This window comes from Anticarsia gemmatalis, chromosome 18 (assembly GCF_050436995.1).
Source record: "Anticarsia gemmatalis isolate Benzon Research Colony breed Stoneville strain chromosome 18, ilAntGemm2 primary, whole genome shotgun sequence".
In the NCBI taxonomy this organism is placed as follows: Eukaryota; Metazoa; Arthropoda; class Insecta; order Lepidoptera; family Erebidae; genus Anticarsia; species Anticarsia gemmatalis.
In genome coordinates this window covers 6,456,030-6,483,370 of record NC_134762.1, presented here as the reverse complement: position 1 = coordinate 6,483,370, position 27,341 = coordinate 6,456,030, and the positions used below count along the sequence as shown (strand labels likewise).

General features: G+C 33.5%; 1 protein-coding gene across 10 annotated transcripts in view; it reads left to right on the top strand.

Annotated features, from left to right (window-relative positions):
* The window catches only part of brat (tripartite motif-containing protein brain tumor), a 439,119-nt gene that overhangs the window by 181,110 nt on the left and 230,668 nt on the right, over positions 1–27,341 (top strand). For 5 of the 10 annotated variants that reach the window (XM_076126209.1, XM_076126206.1, XM_076126200.1 and 2 more), the window contains exon 2: positions 2,748–2,792. The exons of the other annotated variants lie outside the window; for them this stretch is intronic. The gene's annotated coding sequence lies outside the window, so the exon portion shown is untranslated. The remainder of the gene's footprint in view (positions 1–2,747; positions 2,793–27,341) is intronic. 10 annotated transcript variants of the gene reach the window in all.

Below are 27,341 nucleotides of genomic sequence, written 5' to 3'. Positions count from 1 at the left end.
ACTGTTATGGAGAATCTAATAACAATAATGTTAATGGAATTGTATGGTACTTGTTTAAATGTCAATAGACTTGCCCTTTTGTATCGTCAATTTTGAAAGACAAACTACTAACCCTCTTATTCATAAACACACTATAAACCTATTTTAGTTTAAAAAACTACTATATTATGTTTTCTCTTTTTCATTCTGCTAAGGAGTGAAAGAAACAAAACTCTTTATAAGCCTTTCATAACTTCATATATTTTTATTAATACGAGATTAAGTGTGTGTCACCAGTAATTAGATATCAATGATATATTTTGCGCTTGCTGTTTTATAGCGATCGTACCTTCCGACTTAATTGTAGAATACAGAGATTTGTATTATAAAGATAAGATGTAGCGATTAAATAAGATAATCTATATTTAAACAGGAACTTAAAAGAGACAAATACCTATATGTGTTAAAATGAATATGTATTAGAATTCAATAAAAAGGCTCTTTAAAATAAACTGTCAAGAACCTTTACTACTCTATACAATTTTAATGAAACGAAACGAGAAAAACTACATTTTTAAACATTTTATATTTCTATCTACGGCTGTATTCCGTCCATTGCATCGCGCTTCGTGGAAAATTTTATAACAACTTGCAGGGGCATCAATAAATGCAAATTCCGAGAAGTGCTGATAAAGTTTCATATTGCAGTATTCTATAACAAGCTATATTTATTAAATGCACTTTAGAATAACGCAATAAAGTTTCCATGACAATTTAGTATTTTATTGCAATTCGATCACAATGTTTTACAAGGTGTTTGAGTAATACTTAGTGGTTTGTGGCACAGTGATAAAATTGGTAGGCACGCTTAGGAATATTGCATAGAGGTGGGTTCGATTCCCACTCAGACCGACATAATTTTAGCACATAAATACGTGTTGGTCTTCAGTTTTTTTGTTTAATAAATCCTTTAATTTTCCATAACGCTCTTGACTATTCCCAAGATAGTTGTAAATTCAGTTATTATAAGGACTATCATAAGTGTCATCACATTTGACCTAAATTAAAAAATGATTTGATTTTGATTTTGACGACGAATATCACAGCTGTCATTCTCTCTCTGTCTCTCATTAACATCTACATTCGTCTTCTCTTTCTCCAATGGCAACTCAATATAATATACCACAATCAACGTCACCCATATGTTTATGAAATCAACTGTGTAGTGAACTATTTATAGCGGTATAGAAAAACAAATGACTCGCGCACATGCACGGAAATAGACGCGACGTACTCGCCGTCAAATGTAACCACTTTGTAGTAATTCATGAACTGTATTAGATTAGGTGCCTACTTTGCTTAGATTCGAACTGAAGCGTGATTCTATACCGTCGTTAATATCGAGAATCGAGACTTTGACATTTAAAATGTTGTACCTTCCTTTAGCGCCCGCTAGAGGCGTTGATCAAAAATATTTTTTTCGATAGCCGATTGTCGATAGTTACAACTATCGACATCGAAAAACAGTATTTTTAATCCATTTTTAATTCGTCCGAATAAGGGGGTGGTTAGGCCTATAGTCCACCACGCTGGCCAATTACTATCACACGCAAATATCAATTAAATTTCAATAGTTCTGGAGACACGAACACATAGTCCACAATAACCACATCTGAAATAACTATACATCAGGCAAATAAATAGATTATCTATTAGTTAGCAAGGGATGATTTAAGTTTCTAACTATTCCCATAACAAACATTTTATGTCTCTAGTCAGTCTAATTATAAATAATATAAATTTTTTAAACACTTTTAAGTTACAGTCAAATATCATTGAACATTAACTGAAGACTTACGCTTTATAAGAATAACTCAATTGTATTAAATTAACTTAGTAAACAACAACACAATAACATACATTTACATATGATTTGATTTATATATTTGCAACGAATAAGTTCATTGACCCCAGTACTAAATGAATGACAATAGCCGACATTCACACGCGATTTTCAACTGTATCACTTAGAAAATAAAGTTGATATTCCTCCGTGTTGTTCATGATATGTCTATTTACTCACTAATTTGCTTAACAATGACGTATGAGTCACATTTTGTGTGAAATTTTAATGAATATTTAGTGTCGTGTACTGTTTAAGTAATATACTGGGATTATTACAGTAATTTGTGTAATAACTTCTCATTTTATGATTTAATGGTGTCAACTTTGTGTACTAGTGTTACGGATGAGTACTAATATGATAATATGTTACTCAATTCTGAGTCGCGTTCAAAAGTTTGAAGAGAGTGTAATTGATGTCTAAAATAGTCTTATATTTTAGTAGTCGAGCATTACATCGTTGATATGATTCATTTAATTATTATTATGAATATCATTTTTTCTGTAAAAGAGTGCTATTGAGATTAAACTCATTATAGTCTTAAATACAGATATCGCAATTTTTATATAGAGGGTAGGGGTTCTCAAATAACTCCGCTCGTTGCCACTCGCGTACAGTAATTTAATAGAATAGCCGAAAGAATACACCTGTGTTCTATCTTAGCTTTTTAACTATTTGCATGTAAGATTGCATCAAAATCGGCTCAACTATAAAAGTGTAACAGACTGAAGGCTTGGCACGTTTATTATTAGCATAAAAGTATGGATATAACCCCAATAAGTTATCTAACCCGGTAGCCTTATTTTAATAATTTTGTTACTCTGTGACTTAAACATAAAGCTAACAATATAATGAATTGTTTCAGGTATTGGCTTCAAGCAGAGGTGTTAATTAATTGAAATAGATTCAGGTAAAATTTGCTGTTTGCATTAATTTCAGTTTGTTTAACAAATTATGAGCTGAGTGTTAAATAAAACTAATCTTTACGTTGTTAGGTTATTCATTGGGTGTTGGGATTTTTATTTATTTATTTCATAGTTATTTAAAAGTGGTGTTGTATTAGCAATGTTAACGGGGTTAATTTTTGTAAAATGATAATAATATCTTCTTTGACATAAAAATGAGGTTAAATATTAAGTTTTCGAATCATTTTCGTCTAGGAATCAAACACACATTTTTTTTTATTTTTATGAAAATGATGATGTTCCCTTAATGCAGTACTTTAGAGCTTACCGCGGTACGTAAAAAACTGTTGAATTGTACTTATCAAACATTTTAGAATAGATAGCCCAAGCCCAGCCATAAAAGTAAAAATAGCAAATATTTCAATAATGTCATAGATGAGGCTTTGGAAAAATAATTCTTGCAAATGCTGCCATAAATATCAGTTTATATATTTTCTATGGTCAGGATTCATATGCCGTCGTTCACTGCAGCGATCATTATTTAGGTCAACTAGTAATCTTGGCCATAGATAATAATCAACCCTACGACCGCCGCGGGGGTCATAAAATATGATTAACCGTTTAAATACAGGGTAAACCAATAGCCCGGGTAATTGGGTAAACCTGGATATTGAGAGCTATCTAATAGGCAAACATAGTTAACGTACTATAAAACTGCTTATTTCCTAAAATACTTTTGGGATTTTTTTTAATTTTTGTTACAAGTCATGTCTTTTTTCGTATAGATCTCAGTTATTCATGAATTATGTTAAAATAAATAATTTTGAAAGTGTAAAAACATGATACAGACAGACAATGGGCAATTAGAGCCGTAAGAACTTTCTGTAATTACTCTAAAATTTTATCAACCTAGGTATCAAACCCACGTCTAGTCGTGGTTGTTTGAATAATAATAGATATTAGCATCATTGCACTTTGCACTATTTATAACTTTGGAAAGTCTACTAGATATACTGTATTACTACTAATTATAAACATATTGCGTACCTAGAGTATTAGGCCCTCTCAACTTGATCATTATAATCACAGACAACTTCCAAAACTATTTTTTTTTTTAAATTTCATTAAATTTATATAATAAATAATGTATACAGTTTAATATTATTACGTTCACTCACTGAACTACATACACAGTGTAATAGTTGACTTAACCCTTAGGGTCTGAATTACGTGCATTAAATATAATGTAACACACATTGAGAAGGTCAAGGGCAACTTTCCTCGGGAGACATTAAGGTAGTTTAAAGTTTGGCTTTTAGTACTACTCAGTAGTGGTTTTGTGTATTAAAACTATACCTCGGTTATTGAAACTCAAGTAATTAATTTTAATGTACAGTAATCTTTCTAGCTAGGTATGACTTTAAGACATTACTGTCCTGTTCGTATCGAAAGACGAGTTACGTCTTGTGTCCGCCATTTTTTAGTCAAGCGCGAGTTGAAGACTATGATGTTAATATATCTTTCACCAATGATAATGTGGCCACCTTGAAACTTATAATACTGCTCATCATATCCACGATAAGAAATTGAGTTAAACGATTAAGGACAACGATATGTGGGTTCAGTAATTCAGCGGTCATTCCATGTCATGGGTGAGTAGTGGTACCTGAACCACACCATAAGCCATGTCAAAGGCTTTTCGAGTGGCTTGAACAAATTTGATACTAGATTGACCACTTACCAAAAGATAGACTAGACTAGCGATCACGGCCGGTACCTACTTAGTACTCGTATTTAAATTTATAGGCGGCAAATAAAATAGTACGTAGAAAAATGTGCGCTAGAGAAATTCCAAGTATAAAAATTTGTATCAAAATAAACTGTGTTATTTACTTTTCTTCAACAATAGGGTTCTCTAGAGACCCTTTGCGTGCATTAAACATGTTATGTACAAGGTCGAGGTGAAGGTCACAGTGTTAATAGAGATAGCTTTCAAAGTAGTGAATTGTCATATTGTGTTAATTAGTTTTGTTAGTGAAATTAGTAGTTAGTTGTAGTTTTAAGTGGTTTGCTTGTTGAAAAATTTGGTCAAACGACCACAGAGTTATCCTGAAAACTATTTAGTTTTGTAAAACAATTAATTGTTTGATTTAAAGTTAGTAACGTAAGTACGTTTGTAACATCTGATATAGGAACGAAAAAAATGACATCGGGTATTTCAGCTTTTTTTTACTTTCATAGAAAAGTACAACTCTTTCCATAACCGCTCCCGCGATCTAGAAGAAAAATTTTGTCTAGCAGTAGGTCAGTAAAGCGTATACATAATAGAAAAAATAATAAAAAAATATTACTAACATTACTAGATTAGAAAATTGAAACCCCTCATAATTAGATGCGCTTGTGCAATAACACAAGGTAATATTTGAATACAAATTCGTGTTCAAATGATTTATTACAAAACTACAATCACGAATATATAATTATGTTTATAAACGCATGGTAGGTCATTGCTAAATCTAATTGAGTGCATTAAACTTCGGGTTTTTTACTTTCAAGTACATTATGGAGCCTTTCTTTTGATGTCGAAATCAATTTAGTTTTAGTTTTTTAGGTTTAGTTAGTTTTGGTGGACAGGCTATATGGCCATTAGCAAATCTAAGCTAAGGCAGAAATATTAGATATAACTTAAATGCTAAAATTAAATTGACGGACGTAAAGTGAGACTTTATATTTCGATACTTACAATTTCACTGTATTCAGAAATCGTATTATTCAAATAAATATGACCCTTAAGATACGTACAGAAATGTCAACAAAAATCTCCATTTTCAGTACTGATTACTAAACTGCACTTTAATTTGGGTTCAAGATGCAGTATTGTTCCTACGGATGTCAAAATAAGAAAAGTACTCAACAAATTACAAAAAATTACAACACATTTTAAGGTGAATTAGATATAGAAAATATGAATACTATTACGCAACATTAACAAGGAATTACAATGAAATAACGAAGTGTTACGAAGCGGAACAAGCGAAAACCTTGGATTTCCCCTCACACGTAACGCCTTAACTCCTAAGGTTAACGTACTGAGGAAATCTTCCAAGCATTTCCGAAACGATTATCAAAACTTGCACAATCATAACGCATATAAAACCACTCTTATTACAAGGCTATAAAGTCTAATTTCCCCTGTGGGTATGTATAGATATCGTGGTAGATATAATGAGAATTTGTTTGATCCTTGAACCGAAATCGGTTGAGATTTTTCGGTCGGTGTCAATGGTCTTCAATATGGCCTTGGAGGTCAAAATACACTCGTCTGCAATGATTTTAATAAAATTTAAATTACATTCAGATAAGGATCGGATACTTATCAATATGAACCACAGCCAGATTTAACTATTTTGTTTGAGTTTGTCTTACGAAAATGTTTAAAAAAATCTAACCTAGGAAAGAAATCCTTCATAAAAATACAGCTTGCTTTACCTTCATATACAGAGGAACTGTTCCCATGCTACTGGTTTATGATGCTCTGTGGCTGCAACATAAAGTTCTCTTCACAGCATTGTTGATAACAGACTACCAACAAAACACTGTCACATGTTTAACCGCCCTAAGAGATAAGAGACATTTTTCAAAAGTATACACATCTACACAACCTATTGTACTCACCCCTTAAAATCCCTTTTTTTAAACGACACCATTTTTGTTCCTTTCACAATTTGTACCCGCCATTTTCATTCTAAAACCCAACGGCCTGTGACAAACATTAAATCATTACAAAACAAAAAAAGCGCGCGTAATTTTTTGTCCCAATAAACGATAATAATAACTCGTTTGCGACTTATAAATTTCCCGGCCGGCGATAAATTAAAAAAGGTTCCGGTAGCCCTAAAAAGTGACATACAGAACCCCATTAGGACACGGCGCCGGACATTTTGAAAAACGAAGCGTGTCAATAACTCTTTGGTCAAATTTTTTTATTATATTTTTTCTGTGCCTTGTTTTTGCGCGGCATTTTGTGATTGTTTATGTTTAAATTTAGATGAAGATAGTGTCACTGACTCGATATTTTTCGGGAAAATATTTTTGCAACATTGTAATAGTAATTTAATGGTACTTTTATATTTTATTTTTACCGCTTTACTTTATTAGGTACTATGTACAACACGTTGTCGACGAAATAATTGGTCGATAAGGCCGAAGTGAGTTAGTGCGATGTACAAATAAGTGTTTATTAGTTTCTGACCGATGATTCCTGCTTAATACCTTAGTATGAACGAAAATAATATGATTTTCAAATAAACGATACTTAATTACTTTTAACTTTTCACTCCAGATTTACGCTGTAACGCCTTTTACTAAACTTTTATAATACTAGCTGACCCGGCAAACGTTGTTTTGCAATATAAATAAAAAAAAAGTTTCACTTAGGGGTATGAAAAATAGATGTTGGCCGATTCTCAGGCCTACTCAATATGCTCACCAAATTTCATGAGAATCTGTCAAGTTTCGGAGGAGTATGGCAACGAAAACTGTGAAGCGAGAATTTTATATATTAGATGTGAACTTGGACTGAAAAACCTACAGCTTCGTAAAGAAATTCACTCCACCTATGCATCGCGTTGTATAGTATAGATGGGCTAACAACATCATCTAACAGTGTACCTACTAAAATTACAAAAGCGAATTACATAGTGATTACACATAAGTCACGACACCAGTACATGCAAAGTGTTCGTGTAATAAGTGAAGTAATGATGAGCCAATTTTATTCTGTGTTTTATACACCACTGAGCAGTAACGTATCTGCTTCTGTTTTGTAATATCCATACATACAAACAATCATACAGACAGATAGACATGCATACATAAGTAAATAACATCACGCCTTCTTCCTATACGGATAGGCGGAGTACGTGTCCTCTATGTGGCAATAAGCTCGCCACCTGTAACATAGGACTTACAAACGATAATAAGTTAACAACAGCCTCGCGGATCGATCTCTGAGGTTAAGCTACGCTTACCGAGGTTGTTCTGTGGATGGGTGACCATTTGGAGGAGGCACGTTAAGTTGTGGGTCACGGTTGTAATTTCCGCTAGGCAGTCGCTCCATGTATAATACTGGTATCCATCTTCATTCGGTGAGACTGGAAGCTGGTTCCAACGTAGTTGTAAGAAAAGCTGAGCTGATAATAATTTTTACACCTTATGCCTACACCTTCATGTATAACAGCGTGGTATTACATATGATTTTAGTTTGTCAATTGAACGGAAGTTGCACTAAGTGCGGTCGCAAGCTAACCAAATCAGTTTCTATAATCAACTCAAGATCGAAGTTAGTTAATATTACCGCAAGACCTACCTTACCTAATGTTCCCTTCCTGCATATTCCCAAAGGAACTGCGATATTATGTATTAAACTCCACGTGTACTGAGTGTAAACAAGTTATGTTTAGCTCTTAAATACCGGGAACCAATGTTTCCTATTATACAACTTCCTACAGCTCGTTATTATCAAAATTCATTGGAAACTTCACGATATTTGCTGTCATTTTTATTAATGTTTAATTAGGTTTATTTTACAATCTCAATTTAATAAATACTGTTTTATTTGACACAGCTGATTAGCAAAACAAGTATAATTACAGATAATAATATTATAAAAAATGGCGTTCTATAATATCTCCCTCTAAATGTCCATACAAGAAAAGACGCTTCTTTATTTGAATATTTTACTACTGGCCTTGTAATTCTCAGCATGTACAAAGCGCGATAAAAAAATGCAAACAACAAACCTTTTTGTAAATCGAACGCAGTGCCAATTTTAAATCGGCCAGTGTCAATTCACCACGTGACATCATTGACGATTTGAAAAAAGAACGCAATGACCGCGATGGACATTCACGCTCAGGCCAAAATAAACCTTAACGCATTTTTATAAGGTATATTTCTATTTATCAGATTAAATTAACAGGGTTAATGTTTTACAATTTACTTGTCATGGTAAAATGAACTATATAGTTTAATTACTAAGGTGGTATTTCTATTAATACAGTATGTAGGATACTTTCACTAAGTAGTACCAATGTCAGATATTTTCTTCGGCGTTATGCAAGTGGTTACGCAACCGTGTCGGATTTTCACGTGCAATGGAACACTCATTTGAAATTGTTCGCGGATTTTAATTATCGTCACGACTTTTTATTTTAGAAGGATTATGGTATGTTGCTATGTTAGGTTAAATTTTAAAGGAAAGAGCGTAATACTATATTATATTGGTCTATTAGATTGGAGTAAATTATTTGCTCTAACCATAGTTCCATACTTCAAATTGGGCAGCTAATATCCGAAGGAAAGAGTCTCCTTGTTTTTCATATAATATAATCCCCAATGAATGAGAAATAAATCCAAAGCAAAGCCGTCGCTTGTTCCGTCCTATGTTTTTCGGGAAAAATATATTTTAAATCAGTTTTTAAATACATAATATGTGCAAATAATAATCATAAAAACAAAACAATATACTTAAATAACAAAGATATAAGACAAAAATTAAAACGATCTATCTCTACATAAATGATCGTCTTCAGTTATAGCATGACTAGAATCAATTTAAAGTAACCCCAGATTAGTTTCATAAACAGCAAGTAGCCAAACAATCATAAACTACTATCAATACGTAACGAACAAATGCTTTATCAGAGCTGAGTAAACAAAGAAGAAAGTAACGCAATTCGGTACTATCGGGTCCCGAAAGTTTGACATTTAAAATGTATTGTCAAAATAGTACCTATGGCACCCGCTAGAGGCGCCGATCAGAGTTCCATACAAAATCATTCGATAGCTAGCCGATTGTCGGTAGTCGATGGTAGCAGTACCTCGATTCTGTACATTCGATACTAACGTCACGCTATCGAATACCATACATTGCTATCGAGCTACTCGTTAGGAAACCGGCAGCAATCCGGCAGAGAATCGCGACCTATCGAGTATCGAAAACTTGACATTTAAAGTGAGAAAAAGTTTCGTTCTGAAAATTTGTTTTTTAAATATAATTTTATTGGTAATAAAATTGTGTATAAACTAATTTTAAATATATTATATAGTGGATAAAAAATAATCATGAAAGGTATTATTCTCATAAATAATAATTATAGTCTACTTTAAACGGTATTAGTATTATTAGAAAAAATAAATCAATAACATAAAAATATCATAATTAATGTTGTTCAACGAAATCATATCAACACAAAAAAAGAATCAGCGTCTTTTTTTTTCTACGTTGAAGCAGGCAAAGGAGACAATATCTTTTCAGCCTCGTTGGCCTCGTCTTCCTAAAAATATCCAATAAAGATTATTAAAATAATTTATTAAAATTAAAAATGGAAAGAATATTTTATTTCGAAATTTGAATTTCGAATTGCCCCTAAGTGCGCTCCAGCAAAAAAAAATATTTATTTATTTTTATTTTATTTTAATATTTGGTGGAAAATGGCGCCATTGAAGAACATAGTTTATGCAAAAATCCGCTAGGTAGGGGCGCTGATCAATTTTTCATACAAAATTTTTCGATAGCGAGTCGATAGTCGATACTCGATAGGTGTACAGAATCGCGGTACAGAAATCTAGCTACAAGTGTTTCGCTCAAAAGAAAACATATACTCGAAAGAAAATGCTATGCCTATTCGTCACAGACATTTTAATTTTTATTCTTTTTGCAGGGTTATATTTCCATAGTTATTCTTTTTTTAACTATTTATCTATCCACAGCTGTCTCGTTTTTCCTGAATACCAGCATGGTGCCTTATTTTAATAATTTGTTTACTTACTTTCGTCAGTTGATAGTTTATAAACTTTTTGGTGCGAAAAATGTAGGTACCTACCTAAACTTAATGTAGCACGAAATTAAAACAACAAATAAGGTCTTTTAAAACAATGATAACGGATAACTTTATCGAGTTAAAATCGGTCAGACATTCATTGAAAACGCGCTGTAAAACCTTACCTTCATTCCCGATTAACCACACACAAAAAGCATTACATGATTTCAGCAACAACACAAGATATTTCATAAATGACTTAATAGTTATAACCTAACCTAGAAACCTTAGATTCTAGCCCAAGGTTCTACGTGATAACATGTTATTAAAACTTAAAATTTCACAAGTTATAAATTAACTGCTAAATACAAAGTCGGATAAAATCCTTCATAGTTCAAACTTTACAACAGCGTATAAACACGCGATTGAAATGTGTATGTAAAATTCTAGTTTCTAAGCTCTATTTGAAAGTACTAATTTTATCTCTCCTTTATTTTGGAAGGAGACCTTGGCTCAGCAGTCGTACATATTACTGTCCCACTCACTCACACATAAAGGCGAAAGTAAGATTGTTTGCTACACTTCTTGGGTCAAATTGCTGAACTGGTTTGGTTAAAATTCAGTTAAAAAAAATAGTTGAGGACCCTGGACCAATAACCCTAAAACCTACCTCGCTTTTGACTTTTCACGAGATCAACCCATAATTTTTCTCAACAATATTTTAGTTCGATATCAAAACGAATTATCTGTTTATATTTAATTTCAGAAATCAGCAGTGAAAAAATTAATTACAGAATCAGATAAAACCTATTTATCAAGAATACCTCACAAATACAGCACAATGAAATCTTCAAATAATTAACGAAAGTATTAATTATTCTAGCTAAAACACTAGAATTCCTACAAATTCCTCTAAATTCAGGACATCTGAGACAGGTACTTTCAAACGAGGCAGAAAACGTACCTTCATCAACATCCTAAATTCCTAAAATCCACTAAAAGTCCTGAAACTATTTTTCATTTCGATATTTCAGATGGCGGTATTTCAAAACCAGACTCACAAACAGATAGCTATCTCTTTCTAACGTTGTACATAATTTATTTTAATTTGCCATATAGTTAGTTAATGGTCAAAATTGTTCAAACTGCCCGCTGAACTTTGACAAGGCTTAAATTATATACATAGGTTAATGTCATTATTGTCCTCCGTACCATGAAAACGCTCAGTTCCAATACTTCGGCCACCCATCTTTAGAGGGCCCGCACCAAGGGTTGTTTAACACACTGACCGTTGAACACAACTAGCTGTCTACGTAGATAATAATAAAACTAAACTAAACAGGTGTAAAGAGTTAGGCAGGAAGTAAATTCAAACCACATTTAGCCACATAAGTGAGGTCCCGTGAAAATGCTTATTGCTCTGGGCTTGCTTCCAAAATTCCTGGTTCCTGAATTCTTATCTGCAAAAAAATATTTTATACAAACATCTGTTCCACCACTCTGTTGTTGTTTGTTTGTCGTATAGTTAGCGGTCAACCTAGTGTCAAAGTTGTTCAAACCGCCCGAGAGGCCTTTGACTTAACGACTGTTATCTTAGTAGACAACAGCCGGGACCGACTTTTTAGGTGCCCTCCAAAGCACAGAGACGCCTAGCTCTAATACCACTATGCGGTCACCCATCTATGGAATGAAACGAACTGCAACAGCACAGTCATATAATGCTCATTATTTAACCGACATACTAGCGTTTAAACGTAACCTCAAAACACACTATCAGCGTATAAATACTTAAACATTTTCACAAACTACCTGAACCGACCCAATTAATTATCAATGACGTCACGCCGTTGTACAATCACTCCCATGGGGATGGGATGGGGGTAAAGTTGTAAAGTCTTATTTACAGCGTGTAGGCACCACTGTTCAAAATTTTACGCCCTGATACTTGCCGGTTGAAATATTCAATGGAAATGGCAAGGGTGTAGTTGGAATAAGGATATGAGCGTAGTTGTGTTAATTAGTTTTTGTTGCGGTTTAGCTGCTGAAAGTTGGTTTGTTTATGGGAGATGATCATTTTGTAGCAAGATTATGTCGTACGTTATCTCAAGTATAAGACAAACCAAAAAAGTGATTTTGTACCACTTTACACTTATCGTAAACCTTAAAATGTCTGTGTTATTAAGTAATTTAGATAGTTAGAGTTAGCCCATGTGATATTTGTCATATTCTCGATATCCCATACAAATGTGTGATTACAATCGACTACTAAAATTACTTGAAAAAATAGTTCTTACTATAATAATAGTGGAATATTTAAAATTTTATGACAAAAAAGACGAAGCAATTTTTAAACATATAACAAATTTCCATAGCGGTACAAATTAAACAAGTTGAAATGACTCAATAAGAAGAAAAACCAAAGGTCGACGGAGCGCAGCTGCTGCAGTCTGATTCAATTACTTCCAAGAAGATCCGTAGGAACTTTGCCGTCGCTTTATTTTTTTAATTAACATTTCTTTTTTTCTATAAGTTCGAGTTCTTGTCGTTATAACTGTGAGAAGTGTAGCACCCTTTTTGTTCACACGCTTTATAAGATAGTAGCCTCTTAAACTTATTTCTATAAGTCTTCTATAAGACTGTCTTCAACGCCAGAAAACTTTATTCGAGACTTTATTTTGACCTTTATACCAGACTGAATTAGCAAGAGATAGCACCTGTCAAAATATTCTTTCGCGCATCTCGTGCAAGGTATAAACGTACTAAATTTTGATTTTTATAATTCCTTCGATCAGTTTTTAGATCTTTAGTTTCATACATAAAATTATTATTCCCAAAATTCGTTTGTCCAGAAATCGTAATCACAATGTTGCACACTTATTTAAAGAGCCCACCAATAATGCAGTTGATCTAGTCGCATCCAGTAATTCACAATTACATCAATGTAGCGCACTTGGTTTCCGCTTTTATTTATTTTCCTCGCAGCCGGGCGTATTTGCACCGAATATTTGCGTAACCACCTATTTGTGTTGCCGTTATGTTCTGGTTTTCTTGTTTGCCAAACAAGGCAAGGATAAGTCGCGCAAACGACATATTTCACTCCCGGATAACGGATACTACCCCGATACCCGGATCCGTGAGAATTTATTATTTATAATAATAAACAAACAAAATCCCGGTAGTAATAAATGTGTTTCGGTTGAAAATATTTTGCGCTTTTTGGTTTCCGAAGTGTGTAAGAATGTTTTCTTAGGCGTGAGATGAGAGTTCATTGTTTCTTTATATTATATACTTTTAATTTATAAAGGATTACTTTACATAGGGTGTAAAATATTGTTATTCAGCTGCACCTGGTGAGACTGAAAACCGTCTTCAACATAGTTGGAAGAAAGACTAGGCTAATGATAAAAAAAAATTAAGGATTACTGATTCATTTTAAGCTATATCAAACGCTTCTTATAGCTTTAGACACTCAATAATATGGTCATGGTCCCATGGGGTTGAACTTTATATATTCCATATTTTTTTTAATAACTATCCCTTAGTTTCAGCTATGTCGTCGTAGCGACGTATCGTATTACCTAACTCAAAATTTAACGCACAAACAAACGTACATCCACCTAAAGACTTCCCACGGTAAATAATTTCTTACTAAAGTAAACTTTTATCGTCAGCAATCATTGAATTATTAATCAACCATTAACCAAATAAATAACCACTAAAAACACAAATTAATTGATCAAAACGAATTTCAATTGAACAATAACAATACCCATTATCGGACTATCCGATAGAATAAAAGCGGCAGTGATAAAACGTGTTAATGTATTCAAACACGCCACTATAACGAGAACTAAATAAAACTAATGTACTCTTTATATAGATTTTATTGTGCCATAAAGCAAATGAAGGTGTACAGATCAGGATAAGTAGCATTCCTGAAGTTATTACCAACTCCTGTGGGAAGATAAAGTTTATTTAATTCTTAACTGATGCTTCTTCTTCTAATCGTATGGTTAGTGGTCAATCTAGTGTCAAAGTTGTTCAAGCCGCCCGAAGGCCTTTGACATGGCTTAACGACTGTTATCGTAGTAGATAACCACCGTGACCGACTTTTAACGTACCCTCCAAAGCACGGAGACGCCCAGTTCAAATACCACTATGCGGTCACCCATCTATACCTACTCCAGACCGCGCCAAGTGTTGCTTAACCCACAGATCGTTTACCGACCGGTGAGCGCAACTGATGCTAACTCTGCTGCTTTGACTGCGGGAGATTAGTATCATCATGCAAAAAATATTATTAAAATTGGTCCAGCAATTTACCTGTTAAGAAATAACAGATAGACATACAGACATTTGCTCTTACTAATATTAGTGGGTCTATGATAATGGGACTTTTAATGTTAGTTATTACACAGTGTCATATTAAGTTCTCCATCTTCTTAAAAAATATATTTAAAATTGGCTAGGTTGTTTCAAACTTCACTTGGCACATAAGGACAAATACATAATAAAAACTTAAATGTTACGTATATTTTCAAAAGAATTTCAGAATATAAAAAATTCTATTATTTAATTTAAGGACACTCATATAATTATATTTGTATACTATTGAAGTTATAAGTGTATAAAATAAGATAAGTTGAAAGCAATTATATTTTTAGATCAAAGTGGATGAACCCCGTAGGAATTTAACTTAAGATGCTATATAAATTATATCATGAAGTATATTGCTGCACGTGGAAGTTTCATGTTTATATAACACTATTATTAGCTTCAGTGCTTAACTTAATTGACAAAATGATTATGTGTCTCTAAAAGCAGTTGCTTAAGATTCAGATTAATGATGTTTATTTATATTTAGCCCGTTATTGTCACTTTGCTAAGTTAAGGTTTGCTCTGGAATGATTGGAGACTAGGTTTTGAGTTCAACACGCTAGCCAGGCACTAGTTTGGGACTTCTATTTCTACCATTCTACCATTCATCTACCTTAAAGGACTTTCGGGTATGCAATGTTGCATCACAATAATTTCTTTCGCCACACAAAGTTTTAAATAGTCATTGATATGACACATCTTGTTTGAACTCTTGTTTACTTGCGTGAAAGGCGAATACTGAAACTACTCGGCTAATATTCTTTCCAATATTTAATCATTTTAAAATTTCCGTAAATTGCAACTAGAAAATCAATAATATTGTGGATAATTATTTAATACTATAATACCAAGACGTTTAATTTGCCTGAAATAATAAGACACAATATAAGGACCTTAGCCTTACAACAACCTCAACAAATATATATTCATAGGCCACACAATCGATCAGGAAGCAAAATCTAATTAGCGCATATTCAGCACAGCGCACATTAACGATTGTAGTAAAACGTCATTAAGTCTTTGCGACTAGTCGCAGTCAAACGACTTCCCGTCGGTTATTGCTGACGCCGCCATAACTAGAGAACTGTCGCAGGTCGTAAACTAAAGTCGTAAATGTGCACTTGCGCTTTCGCATGCTATGATTTGATTTGGGTTTTTGTGATGGTGACAATATGGTTTTTGTGGGGTTTGAAACGTGACGATTGTGGGTAGATTTTTCAAAACGAAGGCAAGGTAAGAAATAATTTTGTCACTCTCGCATCAATAGATACCTTTTTACCACATTTACCGAAAATTAACTTTGTTTTTAGTTTTTACAGAGATTTTGTAAACAGACTCAAGGATTTACATTAAAATTACTATGCTAAGATAAGCTAATAATAATAAGCTATCTAAGATAGTCATAAGGGGGCGTCCGTAAACTACGTTGGATGTTTAATCGGGGGGAGGGGGTCGAGTCAAATCTTATCTAATCTTACAGAAAATTACACCTGACGTAGCGTCAGAAATGTAATAATTGCATCAATATTTATATGATGTACTTGGTATTTTTTTTCTCAATGATTCCATTACATTATCACAAAACTACAACAAAAACAATAACAACAGAAGGCGTCATCAATAACGAAGACGTGTTTACGACTCTCGTAACTCTAATGCATACATACAGCCGCGTAGACTTCGTAGAGTTAGCTACGAGTGTATCTCTACGCCAGTTTTTGTTCCTCCTACTAATATTATAAATGCGAAATTTTGTTTGGTTTATTGATATTCGTAAGTCTCTGGGCGTCTTTAACTGCCTCTGTGGCGCGGTCGGTAGTATATGCGACTGCGGTGCGAGAGGTCTCGGGTTCGAATCCTGGGTCGGGCCAAAAAAGTCTTTTCTGAGATTTTCTGTTAAGAATTTCTTAGAAATTGCCCGAAGTTAGGAAGTTGAGGTCGAAGACCTCCGTGCCTCGGAGAGCACGTAAAGCCGTCGGTCCTGCGCCTGACCTCTCATTGGTCGTGTCGGTTATCCGTCCCACCAAACTATGAGAGTGATGGAATAGAGAGTTTACCTGTGTATTGTGCACACACTTGGACACTATAAACAAAGTCCTGCACAGATGGCCAGTTTCAATGAAATTGACCGCCGTAGCCGTATATCGGCTAGGAGGACTTTAATTCGTAAGTCTTTCAAATAACATCCACGAAAAAGATTTTGATAAAACACATGTCATGTACAATGTAAATAAATATTCAATTTCAAACAATGCAGAGACTGTACTTTTGTAATCAAACAACTGATGAACATACTTATATACTTCTAAATGCGTACCTATATAGACAAATTTACAACCAGACCTCTGAACAAATACTCGTGCACATCATACAAATATTTGTACTGGGTGGAATTCGAACCCACCACATGCGGCTCTACGGTTATTACGACGAGCCACGTTAACCACTGCGCCAAACGTGCAGTTATGAATACCTGTAGCGCTATACCCTCTACTAGATACTATCGAGTAGCCAGCATTTGATATTTAAAATTATTCAAAATAGTCATTGCGGAATACGATAGGGGTCTTAATCAGATTTTAATACAAAATAAGCTACGCATACCTTGTATAGGTTGTCGAAAGTCGATAAGGGTCGACTCTTACTTTAACACATCACACTTAACAAAACATTTATTTTCACGTGAACAAACTTGCGAGGAGAAACTAGTATGCAGGTACATTCATAAAATGTATTCGATTGGAAGTAATATACGTATAGAAAGAGATTTTTATAGAATCAAAAATGCAGTGAAGTTAAAATTTAACGTACAATGTAAAATACATTTTAATATAACATGATGTGATATTTCGATCAGCGATATTGAAGATTGCAGAGATGAAAATCAAATTTAAATGCAATATGATACAAAGTAAACTTACTAACATTGTAACACATACTCTATTCGATCAGAATACCTTAAAATCTGAAATATAGCGTTGCTTTTCCGTAGATTACGAGTTTCCGATACTTTGATAATATTGTGTCGAAAGTTTCGTACCGGTTTTCAGTAAATTTGTCCGTTTTCGTTGTACGTTGTTATCGGCAGTGACTCGAAAATAAAGTCTGAAGCAAAAGGGTTACTGTTTTTTTTTCTAGGAAACATTGCAGTTTACTAAACAAAGGCTTCTGATTTGTAGCAAATTATATTCCTTAATGCAAGGAATATAATTTTAACTTAATTCTTAAATTTATGTTGAAGTGTCAATAGTAATAGATATCGTAGTCATTATCTAACTTTGAATACCCTCAAAATTGCGTTAACGAACTTTCAAGCATGCATGGTTCTTTCACGACGGTTTCCCGCATCGTTAAATGAAGTGATAATTATTTCTAATACCCATATAACCTCGAAAAGTCTAGAGGCTTAAAATCTCCTCAATGTTTTCATCCTAGTACCTAACTACACAATCCGCAGACCGCAACTGGCCACAAATAAAAGAAAACCAATACATTTATACATCGGACGCTCAAGTAGAGGGTGGGGGGTGGGGGGTAGTTTACGAGTGTCATAAAACTGGATAATATACTTAGACTGAGGGCAGCAGTCGTGATCGAAATACGGGTACATTCTGTTTATTTTGTGGTGAATGAATAGGCCTGAGTTTTCTACAATATACTAAAATTTTGATGTTATAGGAACCGGTTATAAGGACTCTTTAAAAAACATTTGAGTATTTATGCGTTTAACGTGTGTAAACATGCACGTAAACATTCATATTTATGCAATTAAATAAGAAAAATATATTTTTATATTAGCTATATCGATCTGCTTATTCAATTTTTTATAGACCAAACATTATTTATATAATGTTAAACTAATTACAGACACATTCTGTTACAAGCCTTTCCAGTAGAATATGTGCGATGATGATGATATGATAATATGTATGGTGATGGCACTCAGCAGTTCAATACCAATTAATTGACGCCAAAATTAACCAGTTTTTATCCAAACCACTTGAAACTAAACAAACAAGCAATACAATTTGATCCGCACAGTTTATCCTGACAGCTACAGAAGTTCTCAACCCGTCGGCGGCGCGGTCACAAAATACTCCACCCACACAATCGCAAGGGTCACAACGGCCCAAAGCGAGATTGCCCAATTCATCGTATGAATGGCAAAATCAGGACGTCGTGCCATCTCCTTTATTTATTTACGAACACTGAATTAGATTACCAGTATACATGTCGGGATGTCTGGTTTAGCTTTATGAAATATTGGGATAAATCTAATGAATGATTTGGAAACGTATTTTGTATATAAAATGTGTACTTTGTATGTCGGAAATGTAAATCTTTAATGTTTTTGATTCAGTAAAATGTTTTTCATATTTATTTCAAGTTTGCCTTATCATTTTATTATTTACCATTATTGGTGATTCCCTGTAACGCCAAAAAAAGTATGACTTAAGTATATCCTGAAATAAGCTACCAAACTTATTATGATCTATTGTGCTATTTTATTTACGTCAAAATAGCCATTGTAATATGTATAATCTATATTGAGATCATACATCTAGTTTAAGGAGAAATAAAACGTAAATTATATGACAAAACCATATCGCAATGTGTCCCAAAATTACATTATTCCCAAGTTACGACGTAATTAGTTTACGCTAACCATTTTTATTCTATCCCTTATTTCCTTGATTTCCTTACATAGTCATTTTCTTTTATCTTTATAGTTTCTTCAGTAACGATCACAAATTATTTACCTACCTTTTTTTAGGTAAAGGTAAACTATACTATAGTTAGTCGTTATTACTTTGTTTTTTTCTCGAGATAGTAATAAATAGCTATGTTATGATGTAGGTAATTTTCTGTGTGTATATATAAAAGTATTTTAGTAGCTTCATACCTTCATTATCTTAATGAAAACGTGGCCAAGCCTATTTCTAGTATATATCTACAATTTACACTGTCTTAGATGATGTAGAACATAACGAGTAGATTCAGATATATGTATCGAGCCTTATGCCTTAGCCAATGTTCCATCATTGTAATCAATTGAAAAAAAAAACATGCATACATAAACTAAAATTTATACATAAAATTAAGTTTGGGTTGAGACCCTATTTAAACCACCGATCACGTTTCACCCAAAACACAGAAACGTTCAGCTCAAATATCCCTAACAGGCATACATCTATAGCTAAAACACCAGATATATTTCAAAACCATCAAATATCATTCAGTGCAAAAGTCAATCGAAAATATAAAGTACTACAACATCATAATACTGTCATAAAAAGTATTGGCATTGTAACCTGAAATGTGCCGGAGCTAAACCAGTGAAATAACAAAGTTAAAAAGTAGATTTACTCGGAGGCCCGATTTGATTATTGATATAGATTGGTATTGAAGGAAGGGTGCCGGCTGAAGCCTTAGAGTGCCTTGGAATAAGAGAAGAGAGACAGCGATTTTGTAAATGTATTTTACTTTTGTACTAACTTTTTTGTGTTTATTTAGTAATACAATTTATTGTCAAAGTTAAAGTTAATCGACTATTTACCGGAAAATGTAACTCTCTGACTCTTAGTAGGACTTAATATACCAATAGTCATACTCATATATTTGAAGGAAGTATTGTATCATATTGACCTATTTCGATTATGGTAAAAATTTAAAGTCCAATAGACCAACAACGGAAAATTTTTAACGACCGCGACTTTTTAGATTCACAATTAGCCTCACGCACCAAATTACCAATCTATCTCTCTTTATTTATTTAAAATATCATCTGTAAGATAAATAATTTTTATGAAGATTGATTGAGTGCAACAACATAAAATCAGTCATAAAAAATATGCTTACCAGTAATATCTATCGCTTGTAACTTGGACAAACTTCTAAAAAGCACAGCTTTATTAAACGCGATAGGGCACGTCATAATCTATCGTACAAGCCGTCGGTAGCGCCGGGTATTTTCCTTGAAAGCACCTACATTGTCTTGTTAAACATGTACCTTCTTTCTTTTATTCCCGATGACGTAATTCCAAAATGGCCGCCCCATGATTAATGTTCCAGTTGAGGAATTTATTGGCGAGTTTGTTAAAGGAATACTTTGTATTGGCTTTAAGTTTCAGACTTCTTGTGATGCTAGATAATTGTACAGCGAGTCGAGATCGGTCAGTGGGGCGCAGTAACGAGAAAACTTTGATCTAAGAAATCATGGTGGAAATTTTAAAGTAAAGGAAATCTGTAGTAAAAGATAAATCAGAAAACTCAATCTCGAGACGTAGATTCTTTGAGAAAATAAGACTTTATATTTCCTTAACATATTTTCTCTCGTCATTGAAGCTTGAAGCTTGCACTTGAAGCTATTTTCCCAAAATAAGCGAAGTCTTATTACGAAAATATAGTAATTTACGAAGTTGCTTTAAATCAGCAGACAATGCACATTCGAAGCTTTAATTCACTAAATGAAACAAACAAATAGCGAACATTGTCACAAATGAGTACCACACACTGTCACAGGTGGCGTTCGCTCCAATACATTCAATACCGAAATCATATTAACACACAAACAAACATCGAAAAACGGAATTTATGAAGCAAAAATACGACGAGATATGAAAATAAGAGTAATCAGATGATCATTAATTCTTATTTTTCGTACGAATAACGTATTTTATATGGGCACGGACAATAAATGTGAAATTAGCGTGGCTTGTTAAAATAAATGGGGTAGCGCTGACAGCGCCATCTATCTGGGTAATGAGTGGTCGGAGTGACCCCTGCAGTGGAGGGTTGGGAGGAAATGGAAGCCGGTTTGCGTATTATTTTGTATTGAATGTGTGATGTCGTCGCAGGAAGCTGCTTGAGATCAGAGTGACTGGGCAAAATGTCATGTTAAATTTTATTGAGGCTGAGGTATTATACAATAACTTCGAACTATCTCTTTAAAATATCTTATTATATTTTAATTATGACATAGTAAATAATCAAACAGAATAGATGTTGGATACTATATATCCAACATCTATTCTGTTTCGTTCGGTTCGGTTAAAAAATTGTATTTCTATTGCTTGCACTAACTATTATAACTTTTCGCAAGCGTTTGTGCCTATTTTGGATGATTATGTCTTAGAGTGTCCCTTTAACGTTTTCTTATTTGAATATTTATTTGCGCCTCAAACTACAAATATTTTTGTTATTGTTTACATTCCTTTCTTAAGGCAGGTCCTGCTTCCAAAACTAATTATATCTACAGGAATTATAGTTCAATTACGTCCCGAAATGCGATCTTAACCCTGTTTGAGGCGGGTTGTGTCAGGGATCAAATGGGCCCCGGCAGGCGAGGGTTATTAATAGCCGGGCCCAGGTAAGGCATTTATATTGAAATTATTTAGTGTTTTAGTAATCCTGTTGTCTTGGACTGCTGATAGTGACATTCTTGCTGATAAAATAGTATTGTGGATTGTTTGGATGGAAAAATTTAATTAAATATTTCCTGTCCACCTAGAATAGTTTCTGTGAAACTTAAACTCGATAGTATCAAACGCACACCAGCGAAAGCTCTTTTTTTATTTATTTTCTGATGATGATTTTTCCCTAACCACAAGCGTGACAAAACGATGTTTGCTTCTGCATATAACAAAAAAGATACTAAGAAGAAATAATGAACTTAAATTGAGGTTCTCAGCTGTCATCTTCAAATATCTTTGACAGTCATTACTGTAGTCGTTTAGTAAGAAACTTGGAAGTCTGCGTTATAACCCAGGTATCCGGGTTGTGGAAGTCCGATAGGCAGTCGTTTCATGTAAATACTGGCAATCAGCTGCTACCGGTGAAACGGGAAGGATTAGACTGATTATTCATCAATAATTTAATCGAGAAGCAATTCAAATATCAAAGCAATATATTTTCTATATAATAATATATAAACATCTCAACAGCAACAACAGTCTCCGATTACAATACAAGTAGAATTAACATAACATATAATTGAATTAAGTTAGCACATTCCTAGAATATCTGCGAAGACCTTGAATCCGGTGCATAGTTTAAATACCTTACATAAATAGCTAAAACAGCGTGACATTACTACGCAAATGCATTACTATATCTTATACGCATTGTCTTTAGAAATTAATTAGCAATGCTGTGAATAGATACCTATGATCTAAATACTTGTATCGATAACCAATATAGCCATGCTTACCTTTAATAGTTCACAGTTAAGACGTTTGTTTAAAATACATTAGATAAATACATATGATGAAGGAGCCGTAAGCCTTGAAAAAGGGGGAGGTTTTTCGAAATAAATTACTGACTATCTTTCAAGAGTAAATTGTGTGTATTTGAATTATTTTTTCAGTAAATAGATACGCCATTTCTTTAAACGAAAAATGAGTGTAAACTTAACTAGGCATAAAAGATTTTCGGAGATGCGTTCGAAGCAATTTGTCAGCAATTTATCAGGGAGGGTTATATTATAAGATTCAAAAAAACATTATGTGATTAATGGACAGCGTCTTAGTCACTATGGCGAGGGCATCCCACTGATATTTAGTGCATGAAAGACTTGACAGACCCGTGACTTTCAACAGTACTTTTAATGGCTATAAGATGCCTAAGTCACCTCTAAACATCTTGTTTATTCATTAACACACATCAAGCCCACTAGTAAGCAATAAATCATAGTTTTTCACTACATTATGTAAGGCTGGAGCTATTTGCCGAAAGAATAAGCTCCCAATTTGGTGAACAAATCGGTTCGCGCCGCTGATTGATGAGGCGTCATAATGATTCAGAGCTTTTCACCATGTGCTAGCTGATTTACGTTATATTGTAGCCTTTACTAGGTATATAATATTATTGTGAATAGGATAGGTAAACTTGTGAATTGAATAGACGCTAAAACGCGATTATTGCTCCAGTCTTAAATAGGGATACCTGTGTAAAATCTCCTCTTTAACGATCGAAGAAAAAAGTCAGTAATTTTTCGAAGATACTGCAAAGTGCATGTGTCTGATATATTGCAATTAGTATTCAAAAGTTGTAAATTAACAAAAGCCTTTTTTTTTTAAATATATAAGACGGTTTTTATTTATAAAATCTACAGACTTATGTTGTCTACACACATGTTATACTGGACAGCATAAACAGACGTTTATATCGTTGATTCTATCGCTAAAAAAATCGCTTGAACATTTCAAAACAAACAAAGTTGCGACCACAAGTGAGTATCAAACAAAAGGTCCTTGACCTTCATATCTAAACCTATCATATTTCAAAACAATCTCGTCGACAACAAGATCGATTGTCTGAGTAACGAGCGACCAATCTCTAAGACTAATCGCAGCGATTTTATACCCAATCTGTTCACACGTCTCACTGATTGCTCTGATATTTATTGAACACTTATTTTTATAGATTGTCGCAATAGATGGATGTCTTGTTATCCGTTGTCGATTTAAGGTCAATGAACTTATCGTTGAGTAAACGATCCAGAAGGCACGAACGAACGAAAAATCGAAGATACGATGAAATTTTACGTTAAGTATTACAATTGCAATAGTTTTTGAAATATCATTCGAATCATGGTAAACTTTTGCTTCCTGTTGCTGTCAGATTAAGAGAAGGGTCGTTAAACCAAAGGCTATTTATTTACATGAAAATTGCACACCAACATTTTCAATCTAATTAACAAATTGCAATTATCCATTGCTATCGACTACCTACCCCCAGCCAAGTTATAATCAAAAATTGTGCATGAAAAAAGTAAACCCATTCCACAAGAACCATCTTTAAAATTATTTAAATTCTCAATTGCTCGCTATTTTGTACAGTGCTACAAGGTGTAGTAAATTCCGCTTCAGAACAACAATTACTTGTAGCTTTAAAGGATTACTGCACCTTCATAAACAATACCCTCTTCATTTTCAAACATCAAAATAACAACACCCTTTAAACATTTATGAACAAAATCCACGTATAACAATCTCATAACGGAATTAAGCTTCTAAAAGACATTTGCGACACAATCACCAATATTTTTATCTACAGGGTGTGCAATAACAGTTGGGTGAAAAAAATTGCTTCATTCGTTCTCCCACGCCGACCGGTTTAAATTCAGTGTTGAACCAAATTTCAGTATATTAGCGTTGAGGGCACGGATTTTAGGGAGACCATGATATGAGTATATGGGGATATGGGATATTTTTTGGCATCCACATTTTTGCTGCATTTTGTTAGAAATGCCATTGACCATGTAATGACCATACATTAAAGAAAAGATTTTACTAATCAGTTTTGAAAAAGAGACCCAATTGGATTAAAGCTGCTACTCGCAGCCAAGGAAACAGGACAACGGTGTTCGAGGTTAAAAATCACTTTTACTTATTGTACCAAATAAATGGTATGATTTCTGCTTATGTAGTTTTAATCCTAATTTTATTTCAATAGTAAAAAAACTCGTTTATTTAAGACAAATAAAACTAACATAAGCAGAACTTTTCTACGTTCAATAACAAAAATAACAAATAAATCAAATTATCTTTCTTAATGAAATAAAACAATTATTGGACCACACGCGTCGTCATGGTCATTTCATTAGCGTCGTGTAAGAATTCAGCTCTTGTTTTGGATATAAGGTGTCTTAGTAATACTACACCGAATATGAAACTTGATTATGAAGTTAAGGTGTGCCATTGGAACGTGAGCTGGGTGAGACAAAGGTCCGAATTTAATAACGAGAATATTTAGCTAGACTTGTATTGTAGGTATTTTTGTATTCGGACTTCGTAAAACTATGTTAGGTTTTGTATTAGTCACTTACATAATAATATTTCGTATAGGGTAGATATAAATCAAATAACTTTCTTCAACTGCCATTTTTAATGCGTCAAAGACGACAACCTCAATTTATTTGACAGGAAAATATTTATAGCTTTCACCACATATACATTTTTATTTTATCTCAATATCAAAAAATATGTCTTTAAATAACCGATTTTGTGACAAAACTTTAAATTAAGCTGTAACTGTATTCAGTTCCTTCTGTTTTCAATGATTCCCACCATTTCTCGCTAGAAAGTAGACTTTTACTTCAAGAAAAATTATAACAGCTAGTTTAACAATCCAAACAAATATTACTTTACGTAATAATACTACAGTATATCCCAACCACAAATTTCATCACAGTCACCAAAGCGAGGTTATCTCACAGGATTGAAGGCCTCAAATGTGGTGTCATGATTAAAATCAGCCCTCCATAGCTTTTTGAGGGCCGACACGAATTAATGTACACCCTGTATATTGACTTGTTAATTTGGGTTGCTATGATCCTTGATACACGTGTGTAGTATATTTCAAAAGCTTTTGAAATTCAAAATTTGATGTACAGATTTGGTACTGGGTGTGTACCGGTATTTGCTAATAGAAATTGTGACATATTAGGGTACAAATCCATACTAATATTATAAATGCGAAAGTAACTCTGTCTGTCTGTCTGTCTGTCTGTCTGCTACTCAATCACGCCTAAACTACTAAACCAATTTGCATGAAATTTGGTATGGAGATATTTTAATACCCGAGAAAGGACATAGGCTACTTTTTACCCCGGGAAAATGACGCATTTCCCGGGAAAATTCAGGTGGCGGACGAAGTCACGAGTAATCAATATTATAATGACAATTGAAATAACAAAATTCCGTTGTCATGGCAACTGTTTAAATGGCGGATATGCCTTAGCGCGACTTCGTTATATTAAGAGATTAAGAGATATAAATAATTTTGAGAATATTTTTCGTGAAAAAAAAAGCATATTTTATATCATCACGCTACGAACAAAAGGAGCAGAGTAACAGTAAAAAGTGTTACAAAAACGTGGAAAATTCTGACCCATTCTCTCTTATGTGACGCAGGCGAAGTTGCGCGGGTCAGCTAGTTGATTATAATTAAATCAGACGGTATGCATTGTCACTAATTTGGTTGATTAAGTAAATATTAATAACATTACGCTATAAGAATCAAAGTAAAGAAAATCTAATTAGGAAACTGAAAATTATTTCTTTCTTTTGTTAAAATCTTCGATTAATAAAAAAAATCTAACCAAGGAAATCTCTTTGTCGAAAACTAAAGCAAAGAATAAGTCTTTATAGGAATGGTAAAAGACATATCTAGAATATTATTGTACATAGTCACATTTTTCTTTCGTTCTAAGTAATATAAGTGTATAAATAACAAAAAATACATCCATACTAATATTATAAATGCGAAAGTAACTCTGTCTGTCTGTCTGTCTGCTACTCAATCACGTCTAAACTACAGAACCAATTTGCATGAAATTTGGTATGGAGATAT